Source organism: Hemiscyllium ocellatum, chromosome 4, assembly GCF_020745735.1.
Source record: "Hemiscyllium ocellatum isolate sHemOce1 chromosome 4, sHemOce1.pat.X.cur, whole genome shotgun sequence".
Taxonomy (NCBI): domain Eukaryota; kingdom Metazoa; phylum Chordata; class Chondrichthyes; order Orectolobiformes; family Hemiscylliidae; genus Hemiscyllium; species Hemiscyllium ocellatum.
The window spans coordinates 58,340,057-58,357,586 of record NC_083404.1 but is presented as its reverse complement, the minus strand read 5'-3'; the positions used below and the strand labels follow the sequence as shown (position 1 = coordinate 58,357,586).

The 17,530-nt window shown below is 41.6% G+C and overlaps 1 long non-coding RNA gene across 3 annotated transcripts in view; it reads right to left on the bottom strand.

Moving 5' to 3' along the window:
* Positions 1-13,707, bottom strand: part of LOC132815385 (uncharacterized) — a 38,627-nt gene extending 24,920 nt beyond the window's left edge. For all 3 annotated transcript variants that reach the window (XR_009644646.1, XR_009644644.1, XR_009644645.1), the window contains exon 1: positions 13,631-13,707. This is a non-coding gene — a long non-coding RNA (uncharacterized LOC132815385). The remainder of the gene's footprint in view (positions 1-13,630) is intronic.
* Between the last annotated feature and the right edge of the window lie 3,823 nt (positions 13,708-17,530).

Below are 17,530 nucleotides of genomic sequence, written 5' to 3'. Positions count from 1 at the left end.
TCAAAAATTGTTCATAGCTTTGAATATCTCAACAAGATCACCTCCTAAATCTTCTCTGCTCCAAAAGAGCAGCACAGTAGCTCAGTGGTTAGCACTGCTGCCTCAGCACCAGGGACCCAGGTTAGATTCCAGCCTCGGGCAATTATCTGTGTGGGGTTTGTACATTCTCCCAGTGTCTGCGTGGATTTTCTCTGGTTTCCTCCCAAGTCCAAGGACGTGTTGGTCAGGTGAATTGACTATGCTAAATTGCCCATAATGTTAGGGGCATTAGCCAGAGGGAAACAGGTCTGGGTGGGTTACTCTTCGGAGGGTCAGTGTGGACTGGTTGGGCCGAAGGGCCTGTTTCTACACTGGAGGGAATGGAATTGAAATAAAATCCACTTTCTAACCTTTCCTTGGATCTACAGTTTCCAATTCCTGATAATCATTCTAGTAACCTCACCTGAACCTTCTCTAGGGCTTTAACATCCTTCCTTAAATAAGCTACTGAGAACTGAACACAATACTCCAAATACAGTCTGACCAATGATTTGTAGAGGTGTAGCATCATATCCTTGCTTTTATACTCTATTTTATAAACCCAGGGATCTAATAAGGTTTCTTAACTGCTTCACCTTGCCTGGCCACCTTCAGAGAATCATTCATGTGAATCCTCTCTGCTCCTGTACACCCCTTAAAATTGTACCATTGAGCCCATATTGTCTGTTTCTTCGACCAAAATGCATTTCTTCACATTTCTCAGCATCGAATTTCATCTGCCAAGTGAATGTCCATTTGGCTAACTTGTCACTCTGAAGTCACTCAGTGTCATCCTCACAATTCACTGTTCTGCCTAACTTAGTATTGTGTGCAAATTTGGAAACTTTGCCCTCAATACCCATCTCCAAATAGTTTATATAACTCAAATAGTAAAAGGGTCAAAACAGTGATCCCCAGGCCACTTAGAACTAGTCTCTAATCTGCAAAATGCCTATCTACATGTTTCCAACGTCTCTCCTGCTATGTTTGTGTCATCTGCAATGTAGCAACAATGCCCTCAGTTCCATCATCCAGATCATTATTATATAACATAAATAGTCATAGTTCCAACACGAACTTTGTGGAACTCCACGAGTCACCGGCTGCTATCCTGAAAAAGGATTCTTTATCCCCATTCTGCCTTGTGTTAGTCAATCTTCTACCCATGTCAGTACCTTGCCCTCAACACCACGGGCTCCTATCTTATTTAGCAGGCCATCTTGTCAAAGGCCTCCTGGAAACCAAATAGATCTTGCCCAACTGTCTCTCTAACTTGCTTGTTACATCCTCAAAGAATTCTAACAGATTTGTCAGGCATGATTACCCCTTGATGAAGGCATGTTGACTCAGTCCTTTTTAAACACTGCACTTCCATCGTCTTCTGTGAAGACATTAATCGGATTTAAAAACAGAAGCTTTGTAACAAAATCATTATATCAATGAAATAATCGAGAATACATTTTCTTTAATCCCTCAATTTTGGATGGGTTGAATGAACATAAAAGAATCTTCAGCTTTGTATATGTTTAGAGAGCTCCCAACTACAGCAGAATTATTGGTTTCCTGTAACAGCAATCTCTGATCTGTATCAGTGAAATTGTTAACTTACACTAAATACTAAATAATTTCATATTCATTTTTATGATCAGTTGGAGCTAGTTTCCCACACAACCTCTGCAGACAGAGAAGACTTCCCTAATTGGTATTTGCTGGATTTGAATCAAATTCCCAGATGTGGAAAGAACCATTGTACAACTCATGTCTTTATTCTTTCTTGCAAATTTATTTCGAATCTTGAGCACCCAAATAATCGTGGAAATTGTTCCCATAATACACATGCCCTCCAAGTGTAATCCTGGTATCCAATGAATCAAATGGAATTTGGAACATCTTAGGACCTGAGTTTTGGGGATAACCTATTAGCGTGGATCAGGGTTTGGTTAACTGGAAACAAAGTTGGGATGAATGGGTCCTTTTCAGATTTGGAAGAAGTAACTAGTGGAGTGTGTGACAGGGACCAGTGCTGGGGCCACACAGTTATGTACTATAGACAAATTTGTGAAAGGCACAAAAGTAGGTCTGAAATCAAGTGATGAGGATGACAGAGTCTGCAGAGTAATGTAGGCAGATCTCAGACAAGCCCCTAATTTCTGGGGCAGCACAATGGCTCAGTGGCCACCACTGCTGCCTCACAGCACCAGGGACTCAGTTCAATTCCAGCCTCGGAGTGTCCGTGTTACAGGGATAGGGTAGGGGGTCTGGGTCTCAGTCAAATGGCCTTTGGAAAATTGATGTGAACTTGTTGGGCCAAACGGCCAGTTTCCACATTGTATGGATTCTATTCTAATTAATTCTGCCAAGGACCAATCAATCCCAAACAAACATTTATGATTTGCTAACCAACCTGCCATGCAACACCATATCAAAAATGTTGAATGTCCAAACACACAACATGCACAGCACTAACCTCAACCACTGCCTGTGGCACCTCAAAGAACTCAATTAAAATTTGTTACTCATGGCATGCCCTTGACAAATCCAAGTTGACTGTCTAGTATTAAATATACATTGGGAGAAAAAAAGTTACCTTATCCTGTATTATGGCCTCCAGTTTTCCCTCTATTTTTCTCAAGCAGACTGGTCAGTAGTTACCGGGGTTATGCTTTGACCCTTCCTTAAAAAAAGGTGTCACAGTTGTAGTCATTCAGTCCCAAGGGAGCAATACTGTGTTCAAAGAGGCCTGAAAATTTCCTGTCAATGGCTCTGCAATTTGCTTCCTTACCCCTCTCAGCAATCTAGGATGCACCCCATCTGGAGCTGGTGACTTCTTTACCTAGATTGCTGCCAGCCTTTTAATCACCTCTTCATCTATCACTATACTGCTCAGCTGTTCAACGCCCACATTTTCAACTAGGCCTTTGTCACCATCTTCTAATTTAGTGAAGACAGAAACAAAATATTCATTCAGTACTCTACCATTTCCCTTGCTTTAGTGAACAGCTTAGTCTGCATATTCCTTATGGGTCCCTCTCTATGTTTCACATTTTTTTTTCTGTTAATATGATTGAAGATCATTTTACTGTTTCTTTTTACAGTTTCTTTTCATGTAGCCTACCATCCTTTGCTCATGCTTCCTCAGCCTTCCTTATTCTAGCCTCAGCCTTGCTCCTGCATTTGACATTCTCTTCCTGATTTCTATTGCTATTGTCAGTATGCATTATATGCTGAATTTTTCCCCCTTATTTAGTAATGTTACTTGATTATTGACCTCACTAAGGACATATTCACTCATACACTGCAATTAAGTGTATGAGCGAATATGTCCTTACTATTAAGTGTACAAGTCCTGCTAAGATTTGCTTTCCCAAAATGCAGCACCTCGCATTTATCTGAATTAAACTCGATCTGCCACTTCTCAGCCCTTTGGCTCATCTGGTTCAGATCCTGTTGTAATGTGAGGTAACCCTAACATCTTAAACACAGCCCATTTCTGAAGGGTCACTGGACCTGAAATTTTAACTCCACTTTCTCTCTACATATAGTGGAGTTTCTCCAGTAATTTGTTTTTGTTTCACATCCCTCCCATCCTATGACTAGAACTATTCCTGGATTTTATGCAGTTCTAAAGTAATCAACCTGCTCAATATATTATGTATCTAAGCTAAAAAAGAAAGAAACTTTTATGTCTTCATTACTAACTACTTGCCCTGTCAGCTTCAGGGAACTGTACACACACACACACAGGTTTATTCCATATCTGTACTTAACTATTAGCTTTAGTTTGTTCTAGCAAAGAATCAAGTAATAGATAATAGTGCAAGTACTTCTTTTTGTGACTTGAAAAAGTCTCTGCATGTAGCTTTCCTATTACTTGATGCACTGCAAAAAAAGGTATCAAACAAAGTATCTCAGTGTAGATGCCTTAAATCTGCTGCACAGAAATTTTAATGTTCCAATGAATTTAAAATAGTTAAGAAAACAACAGTAATTAACCTTCCTGTATTTCTATGTCATGAAAGTTATTACCACTTCAAACATATTTTCTAAATTAACCTGTTCAGAGATGGTATTATGCACCCCCAAAGCAGAGAGACCTAAACCCTAGCCTCCTGATTTAGAGGTAGGGACACTACCACCATGCAACAACAGCCTTACATATCACTTAAAAGCTACCATTTATAGAACATTTTCCAAGTCATACTTTTAAAATTAGACATCTGATGTTTAGATAATTTCAGGGAATAATACAAATTAGTTATTTTGCAGTGATTTTAGGGTTTATAGTCATGACAGCTCAGGTGACCATTCAGCCCAGAATCCATGCCAGGTCTCTTGGAGCACTATAATCAGTCCCATTCCACCTCCATATTCATATCAAAGAGATTGCTACACAAAAAAGGTTTACTTTTGGAGAATAGAACCAACAGCTGAAATCTGTTCTTTGAATTTTATTAGTGACAATTCACTAACACATCAGTGACAGCTACATTTGACCACTCACATTTCTACCTATGTTTCTACCCAAACTAAAGTCAACCCCTTCATTCATATCATGCTATACTTAAAGCATTTAAACTGCTCAATGTACATTCATATATCTGATAGTTCAGCTGGGTGGATGGCTAGTTTGTGAGGAGTATGACACTAACAACAATTTAATCCCTGCTCTGGTTAACGTTACCATGAAGGCTCTGCCTGCCTAAACTTGCCTATTGCCTGGGATATGGTGTCCTTCAGCTTGAACTCACCATAGGTCATCTGTCTCTCATGGGAAAGATGGCAATGATTCTCTAAATGACAGCTTTCACTTATCCCAAATAACAGCTGGACAGGTACAGTAGGAAGGGATAAAAGAAATAATTTCCTTTATTTGCCAAGATTGATTGCCAAAGCTGAGACTATACTAGAACTGTAGAAAAATTGTAGACAACATCCTTATTAATACCCCTGTACTTCTGGGAGGACCAGCTATTGAAGCAGGCTTTCAAGAAAATAATAATTTGTTGGGAATATGTTAAGAGTGAACTGTAGTGTTCGAACTGGAAGCATGTGATGGCCTGAATAGAAATCTGGGTCAAAACAGAAATTGCTGGAAAATTCAGGTCTGACGGCATCTGTGAAGAGAAAGTGGAGTTAACATTGAGTCCAGTGACCGTTATTTGGACCTGATAACAGTTAGGAAAAGGTGGTATATATACACCAAAGCCAGAGTGTGGGTTGGGAGGAGTGAGTGAATAGGCAGAAATGGAACCCATGGAGACAGAACCAATTACGTTATACCAGGGAGAAAGAAAAGCTGATCATGGGGACCACAAGTAGGTGAAAATGGGTTGGCTGTACTGAAAACAACCCTTGTCATGACAGGGCTGAAAATGTGTTGCTGGAAAAGCGCAGCAGGTCAGGCAGCATCCAAGGAACAGGAAATTCGACGTTTCGGGCATAGGCCCTTTCTCCTTGTCATGACAGGGCCCGGGATAGGACATAGAAGGTGGTGTACAGATTCTATTATTTAGAAAGTCCTGAAGGCTGTAAGATCCACAAGTGGGAAATGAGATGCTGCTCTTCGTTTGTGCTGAGCCTCAAGAAGTGTTACCCAGTACATGTTTCATGTTCCAAATACAGAGGAGACCACAATGTGATCAGTGAATACAACGGACTCGATCAAGTGAAGGGTGAGTAAATTGCTACTTAGAATGTGTCTGGAACCTTGGATATTGGGGACGTCAAACACGTGTTGCACCTTCTCTGATTGCATCAGAAGGTTCTGTGGAGTGCGACGTGGTATTGGGAGTGGAGGAGTGAATCAGAGCACCCCAGAGGGCACAGTCCTGCAAAGGGTGACATAAGGAAGGAATGTCTGGTGATGGCACCTTGACATGGCAGAAATGGCAGCTATGATACTTAGGATGCAGATGCTAGTGGGATTGAAAATAAAGTCCAGGGAGATTCTATCAGTGTTATGGGAAGGAAGAGAAGGGGTGAATGCAGAAAAAAAAAGAGGCAATGGGTCGGACACAGCTAGAAGTCCTATCAACCATAGTGGTGGGAAATCCTTAGTTGAGGAAAAAGGTGGACATTTCTGAGTCACTCCTGTGGAAGGTGGTATCATAGGAACAGATGTGATGCAGCTGTTGAACTAGGAGAATAAATGGAGTCTTTACAGAAAGCATGGTGTGAGGATGTATAGTTCAGGTAACTGTGGGAGTCAGTATTTCTAGTGGATATCCCCAGTGGCCAGTGTATCCCCAGAAATGGGAACAGAGATGTTACGGAAACAGATCCTTGGTCCAACTTGTCCATGCTAACCAGATATCCTAAATTAATCTAGTCCCATTTGCCAGCATTTGAACCATCTGACCAAGATCCCATTGTCCTCTGAAGTAATCCTCTTTGCTGTTCACTACATCATAATTTTGATGTCATCTGCAAACTTACTAGCCATACATCCAATGTTCATATCGAAATCAGCAGTGGACCCAGCACTGATCATGAGGCACACCACTGATCACAAGCCTCCAGTCTAAACAACAAGCCATCATCACCCTCTGTCTTCTACCTTCGAGCCAGTTTGTATACAAAGACTCATTCTCCTTCTATTCCAGGAGATCTACCTTAGGTAACATATCAACCATGGGGGAAAAATCTTGCCAAAATCCTTACTGAAGTCAATATTGATCACGTTCACTCAATCTCTGCTGTCCATACCTGACATATGCTTCCTTCTTATTCTTGACCAAACCCTCAATTTCTCTAGGCATGCAGCATTTGCTCCATCTACCAACCATACCCTTCATCCTAACAGGAAGTGTCTTTGGACTCTAATTTTTGAAAGCTTTCCATTTTCCAGCCATCCTTTTACCTGCAAACATCAACCCCTAAAATCAACTTATGAAAGTTCTTGTCTAAGATTGTCAAAAATTGGTCTTCCTCCAAATTAGAACTTCAACTTTTAGATCCTTTTCCATCACTATTTTAAATCTAATAGAATTATGGTCACTGCCCCAAAGTGCTCCCCCACTGACACCTCAGTCACTTGCCTTGCCTTATTTCCCAAGAGTAGGTCAAGGTTTGCACCTTCTCAAGTAGGTACATTCACATACTGAATCAGAAAAAAAAAACTTTATGCACAATTCCTCTCCATTCAAGCCCTTAACACTATAATGTCAGTCAACGTTTGGAAAGTTAAAAATCCCCTACCATAACCACCCTGTTATACCTACAGATAACAGATTTCTAACTTTTTTTCTCAATTTCCTGCTGAGTATTTTGGAGGCGGGGGTGATATTCAGTTTAGTGTGGGGGGTATCTATCGTACAATCCCAATAAGATGATCGCTTTCTTATTTCAGTTCCACCCAAGTACTTCCTGGAATACAACCAAAATGTTTATATCTAATCAAAAACACCACTTCCCCTCCTCTCTTGCCCTCCCTTTTTAAATCTTCCTATAGCATCTGTACCCTGGAACATTAAGCTCCCAGCCCTGAGCAATGTCTCTGCAATTGCTATGATATCCCAGTCCCAAGTTCCTAACCATTCCCGAGTTCATCTGCCTTGCCTATTAGGCCTCGTGCATTGAAATAAATGCAGTTTAATTTATCAGTCCAAGCTCGTTCAACTTTATTCCTGCCTGTTTGGATGTACTCCTTTTCCCCAACTGTACCAGTGTCAGACTGATCTTTCCTCACTATTGTCACCTTGGCTTGATCCCGTCCCTTCCAATTCATGTGCAATGTCTTTCTTATACAGTTCACTTCTACCCCAGAAGATATTCCAATGATCCGAAAATATGAATCCTTCTCCCCTGCACCACAGGAAACTCCTGCACTACCTGCCTCCCTTTCCTACCTTTCCCAGAAGTCACCCATCTACCTCACTATCTCCCTCCTTGCAATCCATCCATCACACCCCCTAGCTCTTGTAAATTCCTCATTGCCTCTAATTACTACTCCAATTGATCCATGCTATCTGATAAGATCCGCAACCATACACACCTCCTGCAGGCATAATTAGTAACATGGAAACTCTCCCGAACCTCCCACGTGACAGGAAAAGCACATCACTATTAAAGGTCATCTTTGTATCTTATCAACAGACCCAGAAAACAGCACAAACTTAGTGCTCCAGGCTAGCTTAGTATCTGCGTTTTTATACTTTTAAAGTTTTATCAAGAGATATATCTCTATGACACTACACAAAAAACTCTACACACTATTGTAGATTTACAGAAGAAAAAGTAACGTTCCACTTTTACATGCTCTTGTGCTGTGAGCACCCACACAGGTTTCTCCAATGTTAGCTGCGAGTTTCACAATTTTTAGAACAAACTCTGATGGCCAGAGATACTTGAAACCAGTCAGCAAAGGAAGCAGCTGTGCAGATTACTGCTGGATCAGACAGCAGTATAGGTTTCTTTCTCCATTTGAGTCACTGCTCATGTGGTCATTACCTTTGAAAAGGAGGAAGACAGGCAAAGTGCCATTGTTTTGAGATCTTCCCCACCTTGCTCAAAGTTCCAAAACGTTGCAACAACTTAAACCAAGAAAAAAAAGGAGTTAAAAGGAGGAGAAGTTCTTCAAAGTTAGGACAAGCTCAGCTAAGTGGAGAAAGATAGTGGTGGATGGGACTGTTCAGGCTTTCTTTCCATGATTATGTGGAGAGCTCAAAATCATCCCATTGGGAGATGGACAAAAAAATGGGATTGCACTTCCATGGTGAAGAGAAGGACATTGGAGCTGTGAGCTGGAAATTCTGAAACTGATGCAAAGAGTCAGAAAATTTGCAGAATTGAGCAGGGCGGGATTGGATGAAGGGAGAAAAAATATTGAGTCAAGGTAGGATGAGATAAGCTCTGAGGGGCAGGAACAATAGGTCTGCCTGGGCAGTCTGGTTTGAGGATTTGGGGTAGAAAGTCGAAGTGGGCTGTATGTAGTTGGGAGAAAGAGGTTGGAGGTTTTCGAGATGGGATGGGGGGTGGGGTGGGGGTTCTTCAGATGAGATGAAAACCTTGAGGAACCCTTCCTCTGCAGCCTTCAGGATTCAATAGTGAATTGAATTCAATAACTTTAGAAACTGAACATGTATGTCTTTTACCTACCCCAGCTACACATACTGCCAGACCTGAGTTTCTCCAGCAATTTTTGTTTCAGCATCCACACTTTTTTTTCATGGAAATTCAGGTTGCAGTTTTCCTTTCTCAAAGGGCATTGACAAAGCAGGCAGGATTTGAAGGTTTACAACATGAAACATGCTCTTCATCCTAACACATCCACACCAACCAGGTTCCCAAAACTGAATGAGTTCCATTTGGCTCACTTCCCTCTAAACATTTCCTATCCAAATACCTGTCCAAAATGTCTTAAATGTTGTAATTGTACTCACCTTTACCATTTCCTATTGTATTTTCATTCCACATACATTCCACCCTCTGCGTAAAAAATGTTGCCCCTTGTTTCCTTTTTAAATCTTTTCCATCTCACTTTAAACCCATGCCCTCTAGTTTTAGACTTCCCTATCTCAGGGAAAAGACCTTGGTTAGTCACCTTATGTACAATTTTATAAACCTCTACAAGGTCACCCCTCAACTTGTGAAAGAGGTCCCAGCTTTTCCAGCCCTCTTTATAACTTGAACTCTCCAGTGGCCTTCATTTTTGCAGCAGCATCAGTAGTAGTGAGACCAAGGACCGGGAGCTGCTGGAAAGGTAAATTAATTCTTTAATAACTTCTGTGATTAGGCAAGAGCGCACACTGAGCAGGAGCAGACACAGGACTGCTAAGTAAGTGAGATAATGTATTTGTGGGCTGCTTTACCCAAAACACTAATTAGGCTATGTCTCCCACCCTTCCTCTTTTCCTAACCAAAAAAGGTTCTGTGCACCAAAATTGGCAAGGTTACTAGTTATTTTGTCCTCAATAGTTTCTTTGAGAATTCAGAACACTGGGAACAGATATTAGGGTAGTTGCATGCTCCTCCTGTAGGATGTGGTAGGTAAGAGTCACCACTAGTGTCCCCACTGACTTAATCTGTGGGAAGTGCATCCAACTCCAGCTCCTCACATTAGGAAACTGGATGGAGCCACAGTCCTGGATGTATCTGATTGAATCTACAAGATCCTGAAGGGAGAGGGTGAACAGCCAGAAATTGTGGTGCACATTAGTGCCAATGACATAGCCAGGAAGAGGGAGGAGGATCTAAAAAGTGATTTCAGGGAGTTAGTGAGGAAGCTCAAAAGCAGGACAAGCAGAGTAGTAATCTCAGGATTAATACCAGTGTCATGTGCAAGCAAGGTGAGGAACAGGGAGCGAGTGCAGCTAAATATGTGGTTATCAGGCTGGCATAGGAAGAAGGGCTTCAAATATGGAGATCATTGATGTACCTTTGGGGAAGGTGGAACCTGTACCTGAAGGATGGGTTGCACTTAAGCTGGAGGGGCACGAAAGTCCTGGGCAGGAGATTTGCTAGAGTACATCGGGAAGGTTTAAACCAGTTTGGTAGGGGGATGGGAACCAGACTACAGATCAGAGGAGAGGGCAATTGTTGAATGGGAAGAAATAGAATACAGGATATACAGTTGATCGGGCAAAGGGATGGGTTAAAGCGTGTCTGTTTCAATAAAAGGAGAGTCAGGAATAAGAGTGATGAACTTAGGGCATGGATCAGTATTTGGAACTACAACACCGTGGCCGTAATGGAGACATGGATTTCACAGGGACAGGAATGGCTGCTGGATGTTCCAGGGTTTAAACCTTTAAAAAGAACAGGGGTAAAAGAAGAGGGGGAGTAGCATTGATAGCGAGTGCATCACAACTGCAGAAAAGGAGTCTGTTGAGAAGGGTTTGTCTACTGAGTCAGTATGGGTGGAAGTCAGGAACACGAAAGGAGTAGTCACTCTATTGCGTGTTTTCCATAGTGTACACAGTCTGGATAGAGCTGATTTTGTCAGGTATCCGGGAAGGATTCCTGACAGAATCTGTAGATAGGCTGACTGGGGGGAGGCCGTATTGAATTTGGTGCTAGGTAACTAGAGAAGACAGGTGTCAAATCTCTCAATGGGAGAGCATTTTGGTGACAGTGACCACAATTGCCATGGAAGGGGATAGGAAGAGTGTGGGAAATATTTAATTGGGGGGAGGGGGGGGTGGAATTATACTAGACATGGAGAATGAATTGGGAACAATTGTTCTACAGGAAATGCACAACTGAAGTGCGTAGACTGTTTAAGGAGCACTTGTTGTAAGTGCTGGATAACTTTAGCCCATTGAGACAGGCAAGAATTGGTCAGATGAAGGATCCTTGGATGAGGAGCTTCTCGTCAAGAGGAAGAAGAAAGTTTACTTAAGGTTGAGGAAGCAAGGATCTGGCACAGCTTTAGAGGATTACAGGGAAGCTAGGAAAAAACAAAAATGGACTGAGGAGAGCTAGGAGGGGGCACGAGAAAGCCTTGGGGGGGGGTGGAAACAAAAGAGGGGGGTGGGGTGGAGAGATTAAGGAAAACCTAAATGTGCTCTACATGTACATGAACAATAAGAGAATGATCAGAGAAGGCAGGGCCGATCAGAGATAGCGGAGGGAACCTGTGCCTGGAATCTGAAGGGAAGCCCTAAATGAGTTTTTTTTCTTCAGTATTCACTAGAGGGGGGGGATCTGGTTAATAGTGAGAACACAGTGGACCAGGTTAATAGGCTTTAACAGATCGATATTAAGAAAGTGGATGTGCTGGAAATTCTGGGAAATATCAAGATAGATACGTCCCCAGAGCCGACCAGATATATCAAAGGTTACTACGGGAAGGGAAGCATGGAATGAGATTGCTGTGCCTCTGGCGATGATCACTGCATCCTCACTCTCCATGGGAGCAGTGCCAGATGATTGGAGGGAAACAAATGCTACACTTCTAGGAAATCACAGACCAGTCAGCCTTACATCTGTGGAAAGCAAGGTACTGGAAAGGATTCTGAGAGATAGAATTTATGACTATTTGGAAAAACGTAGTTTGATTAAAGATAGTCAGCATGGCAAATGATGTTTCACAAGTCTTGAGTTCTTCGAGGATGTTAAGACAAGTTGACAGTCGAGCAGTGAATGTGGTGTATATGGATTTCAGCATTTGATAAGGTTCCCCACAGTAGGCTCATTCATAAAGTTAGGAGGTACGGGATACAGAATCAGCTAGCCAAATGAAGACAGTGGATGGAAAGTATTCTGCTTGGAGGTCAGTGACCAGTGGTGAATTGTGGGATCTGTTCTTGGGCCTCTGCTCTTTGTAGTTTTTATAAATGACTTGGATGAAGAAGTGGAAGGGTGGGTTCGTAAGTTTGCCAATGACACAAAGGTCAGTAGTGTTATAGATAGTGTCAAGGGCTGTTGCAGGCTACAAGACGACATTGACAGAATGCATAACTGAGCTGAGAAGTGGCAGATGGAGTTCAACATGGATAAATGCAAAGTGTTTCATTTTAGAAGTTGAATTTGAAGGCCAAATACATTGTTAAACACAAGATTCTTGGCAATAGGGTAGTACAGCAGAATCTCAGGGTCCACGTACATAGATTCCTCAAAGTTGTCATTCAAGTTGATTGGGTTGTTAAGGCACATGGTGTTTTGGATTTCATTAGCCAAGGGATTGAGTTTAAGAGTCACAAGTTTTTGCTGCAGCTCTATAAAACCCTGGTTAGAGTACACTTGGAATATTGGATCCTGTTCTGGTCACATCATCATAGGATGTAGATGCTTTAGAGAGGGTGCAGAGGAGATTTACCAGGATGCTGCCTGGATTGGAGGGCTTGTCCTTTGAAGGGAGGTTGAGTGAGTTAGAGTTTTCACACTGGAGAGAAGGAAGAAAGAGGTGAATTGATAGTGTGTACAAGGTAATGAGAGGAATAGATAGATAGCCAGAGACTTCCCCAGGGCAGAAATTACTATCACTAGGGGTCATAATTTTAAGGTATAGGGAAGACATCAAAGGTAGATTCTTTATGGGGCTGCATGGAATGCACTGCCAGCAGCGGTAATAGAACCAGAGACATTAAGGACATTTAAGCGACTACCGGACAAGTACATGACGGAAATAAGTTAAGGGTTGTGTAGGTTAGGTTGATCGTGGGGCAAAGAGCCTGTACGATGCTATGTTCTACAAATCTTGGCTGCACCCTTACCAATTTAAGTACATCCTTCCTATAGCAAGGCGATGAGAACTGTACACAGAAGCTACATTCCAAATGCACATTAAAACGAAACAGCGGCAATGCAATGTATAGCTCTCATTGGAACAACCTGCATTCATCCGTTTAGCATAAATCTGCCAAGTTATAGTATAGCACCAGCTTTCCGACTTGTGAAAGGAGACCAGAATGGCAGGTTCTCTTCCACGTTAGGTCAGAAAATTCAAGATATCCTTGGACTCCCTTCTGAGAGACAGATGCGGGCTCCGAAAAGTTTCGTCGAACCAGCAAAAACGACGGTTTAATCTACGTTTCGTATAACCACCTCGAGAAGCTTGCCCCTTTTCAAATAAAAGCATGTTTTGCCCGCACAATATCCTGTAATTCCTTGGAATGTTTAAAACAACACGTCCACTTTCATATTTAGAAAAGGAAAATTTAAAGAACCAAACCTCACTCCCACAGCAGAAACATCACACAATACTCTGCAACAAACATCAATGACATTATCCACTCTTCACAGTAATCCCGCCCCTTCCGCCACGTGCCCAACCGAAATACCTTCCAGAACGCGCCCCCCGCCTCCGTTTAAACACACCCATCGTGTCCCTCTGAGGTTTTGTCTTCTGGCCTGACCCCAGGTGTACACGAAGAAGGTTAAAAAAAACGGCTTTCTTCCACCATTTTAGGGACTGTTTATGAGGATGGAATGAGATGGTGGGTGAGAGGAAAGGCATCTGGGATGTTGAACACGAGAATTAGTGGGCGGCACGGTGGCACAGTGGTTAGCACTGCTGCCTCACAGCACCTGAGACCCGGGTTCAATTCCTGACTCAGGCGACTGACTGTGTGGAGTTTGCACGTTCTCCCCGTGTCTGCGTGGGTTTCCTCCAGGTGCTCCGGTTTCCTCCCACAGTCCAAAGATGTGTGGGTCAGGTGAATTGCCTGTAGTGTTAGGTTAGGGGTATGGGTGGGTTGCGCTTCGGCGGGTCGGTGTGGACTTGTTGGGCCAAAGGGCCTGTTTCCACACTGTAAGTAATCTAATCTAATTTCCATTAAGCTTTTGGTAAAAAAAATCCCAATCTTTAAGGATAATGATGCAATCACCTAGCAACGGATAGGGTGAATACCTCAAAGGTATATTTATAGCGCAGATATAGGCCATTCAGCCCAACAGGTCTCACTGATTTTTACGTACCACAGAAACTTCACCTAATCCCATCAAAGTTACAAATTACAGAACATAGGGTTAAAGTCCAACAGGTTTACTTGGAAGCACTAACTTTCAAAGAGCTGCTACATCATCAGACAACCACCTAATGAAGGAATGCCACCCTGAAAGCTAGTGCTTCCAAATAAACCTGTTGGGCGAAAAACCGGTGTTGAGTGATTTTTTTTTAACTTTGTTCACCCCAGTCAACACTAGCACCTCTAAGTCATAATCCCATCAAAACATCTTTCTAAAATATACATAAAATGGTAGAAATGCTTAAAAGAGGGGAACATCAGGGTTTGATTTTGTTTGATTTGATATCAAATTGACTTAGATTGTTAATAGCTGAAAATGTGTTGCTGGAAAAGCGCAGCAGGTCATGCAGCATCCAAGGAACATGAGAATCGACGTTTTAGGCATAAGCCTGAAGCAACACATTTTCAGCTCTGATCTCCAGCATCTGCACTCCTTAGATTGTTAATATTCTTGAGCTTACTTCACAGGTGCTGCCTGACCTACTGAGCATTTCCATTGCCTTTATTTCAAATTTCTAGCACATTCAAATACTTTAAATTTGTCTTAATACTGTGTATTCTATGCCTTTCTCCTTCACATGCATAGTTTACAGGGAGGTGAACGTTTAGTGGTATTATCACTGGATTGTAAATCGAGACACTTGGGTATGTTCTGGGGACCTGGTTCGAATCCTGTGGCAGATAGTGGAATTTGAATTCAACCTAAATAAAAATCTGAAATTATGAGGATTTGAGCTACAGAGAACGGCTGAATAGGTTGGGGCTGTTTTCCCTGGAGTGTCGGAGGCTGAGAAATGACCTTATAGAGATTTATAAAATCATGAGGGGCATGGATAGAGTAAATACACAAGGTCTTTTCTCTAGGATGGAGGAGTCCAGAACTAAAGGGCATAGGTTTAGGGTGAGAAGGGAAAGATTTAAAAGGGACCTAAAGGGCAATGTTTTCACACAAAGGGTGATGTATGGATGGAATGAGCTGCCGGTGGAAGTGGTGGAGGCTGGTACAAGTACAACATTTAAAGAGCATTTAGCTGGGTATATGAATAAAAAGGATTTAGAAAGATATGGGCCAAGTGCTGGCAAAGGGGGCTAGATTAATTTAGGATATCTGGTTGGCATGGATGAGTTGGACTGAACAATCTGTTTCTGTGCTGTACATCTCTACGACTTAATGACCATGAATCTATTATCAATTGTCTGAAAACCTCCTCTAGTTCACTAATGTCCTTTAATGTCCTTATTTGGTCTGGCCTACATGTGACACCAGACCACAGCAATGTGATTGACTCTACTTAGAGATTCGGGAAACACAGTAAATGCTGGGCCACCCAGTGACACCCTCATTCTGTGAGTGAATAAAAAAGTTAGCTTCTCCTGAATGCAGTAATGGTATTTGGTTCAACCACAAACAGTGAGTTCCATATTCTCCCCATTCTTGACTGACTTATTGAATATATTAATAATTAACTGTTTATGATCTCTAATTTTGGATTCTTAAAATGAAACATTTTTGTTTTAATGGAACATTACTGAAGGTATCTTCATGGGTTCATATTTACTGTTTGTAATGCATGTTTCTTTGTAAAATTAGTTACAAAAAATACTAATGTGCAGTTGGTAGAAATGAATAGCTTACTTTTGTAGAAAAAAAATTGTGAGAGAGTGTGATAACAAAAAGGCTTCAATAATTGCCTAATTACTTAGACAAGGTGGAGGTAGTCCTTCTTTAATAGTTGAGGTCATAATCAATAGTGTTAGTTTGAGAATTCTAGGAATTTGATCAGGAAATCAAAATTGGTAATAATTGGCGAAGTCTTCTTGATCTGGCTTTTCTTGATAAACTAGTAAATAGATATTAGATAGATGTTAAATGAGTTGGAGATGGTAACACATCCTTGCCATTGCTGGTTGCCTTGTATGGCAGAGTTTGAGAAGTTACATTGCAGAACGTTTTTAATAAGGGTTTGCAGTTTACCTTATAAATAATAAATGCAACTGTTCCAGTCTTATATTTTTAAAGGCTGCATTGAGCTGAACGCGTTCTAAAGGCACAGTAAAAGTGCACTTGCTTGAAGGTAGAAAATGCAGGTGCATCATATTGAAGAACAAAGTGTTGAATTGTAAGAGAATGAATTTTCCAATTAACTTAGGGTCAACAGTAGAGTTACAGTTATGCTTCTGTGATGTAGTTAAGATAAATCCCTAACACAACAGTATTAAAAAGCACCAAGAGGCCAATCAAACTTTTTAATGGACACATAGCAGAAAAAATGTAAGGGAAGTGCAATTTTGATAGTGTAGTACCATGTTAAAATCTCAATTGTTCAGAGGACCTGGCTGCACAGCTGGAGTTCGGACACTCACGAAAATAAGAGGCAGTTTGACTGTTTAAGTGGTGCAAATGGCAAGCCTCAGGGCATATGTAGGCAGATACAAGAACTGAGAGCAGTCTTCTAATTCAGAGATGGCTGCTGACTCTCTCAGGCTTTTCCCTTTAAATGTCTTATTTTGACCTGGTTTGAGACTGTTCTCTTGGGATTGATATTTTAGTTGCAGTGAAGAGTACCAGCCCTCAGATTTTCCCCATACTCCATAACTGCTATCCCTGTTTGGACAATGAATCTGGATGTGCTTGTTACTTAATTGCCTTACAGAAAATTGATCCAGAAGAAACCATGCTCTGATGGCTGAGTTCTGACCGCTTGAGTGATCCTGATGGCTGAAACAGTGAAAACTATGTCTGGAAATTGCAGTCCACTTCGTCTGGACTAATTTCATCTCCTTTCCATTTGAGAACGCTGGCCGTACTATTTAATTTGAGACTGTTGGTCCTAAAGAGCAAATGATTCTTCAGATGTATGGAGTAGCACAAACAGCACAAACCCCATCAAGTATATACTGCCTTGCACAGCGTTACAGTTGTCCAATGAAAGGTTTCTGAAGTGTTGTCACTGGTGTATATTGTAGGAAATATTGCATCCAATTGCACAAAAAAAGCAATGTGATTATCATTAGGTATTTTATTTTAATGGGTATTGGTTGAAAAATTAACATTTGCTAGGATACTGGGACAAAGTTCTTGCTCTTATCTGAAGTAGTGTTAT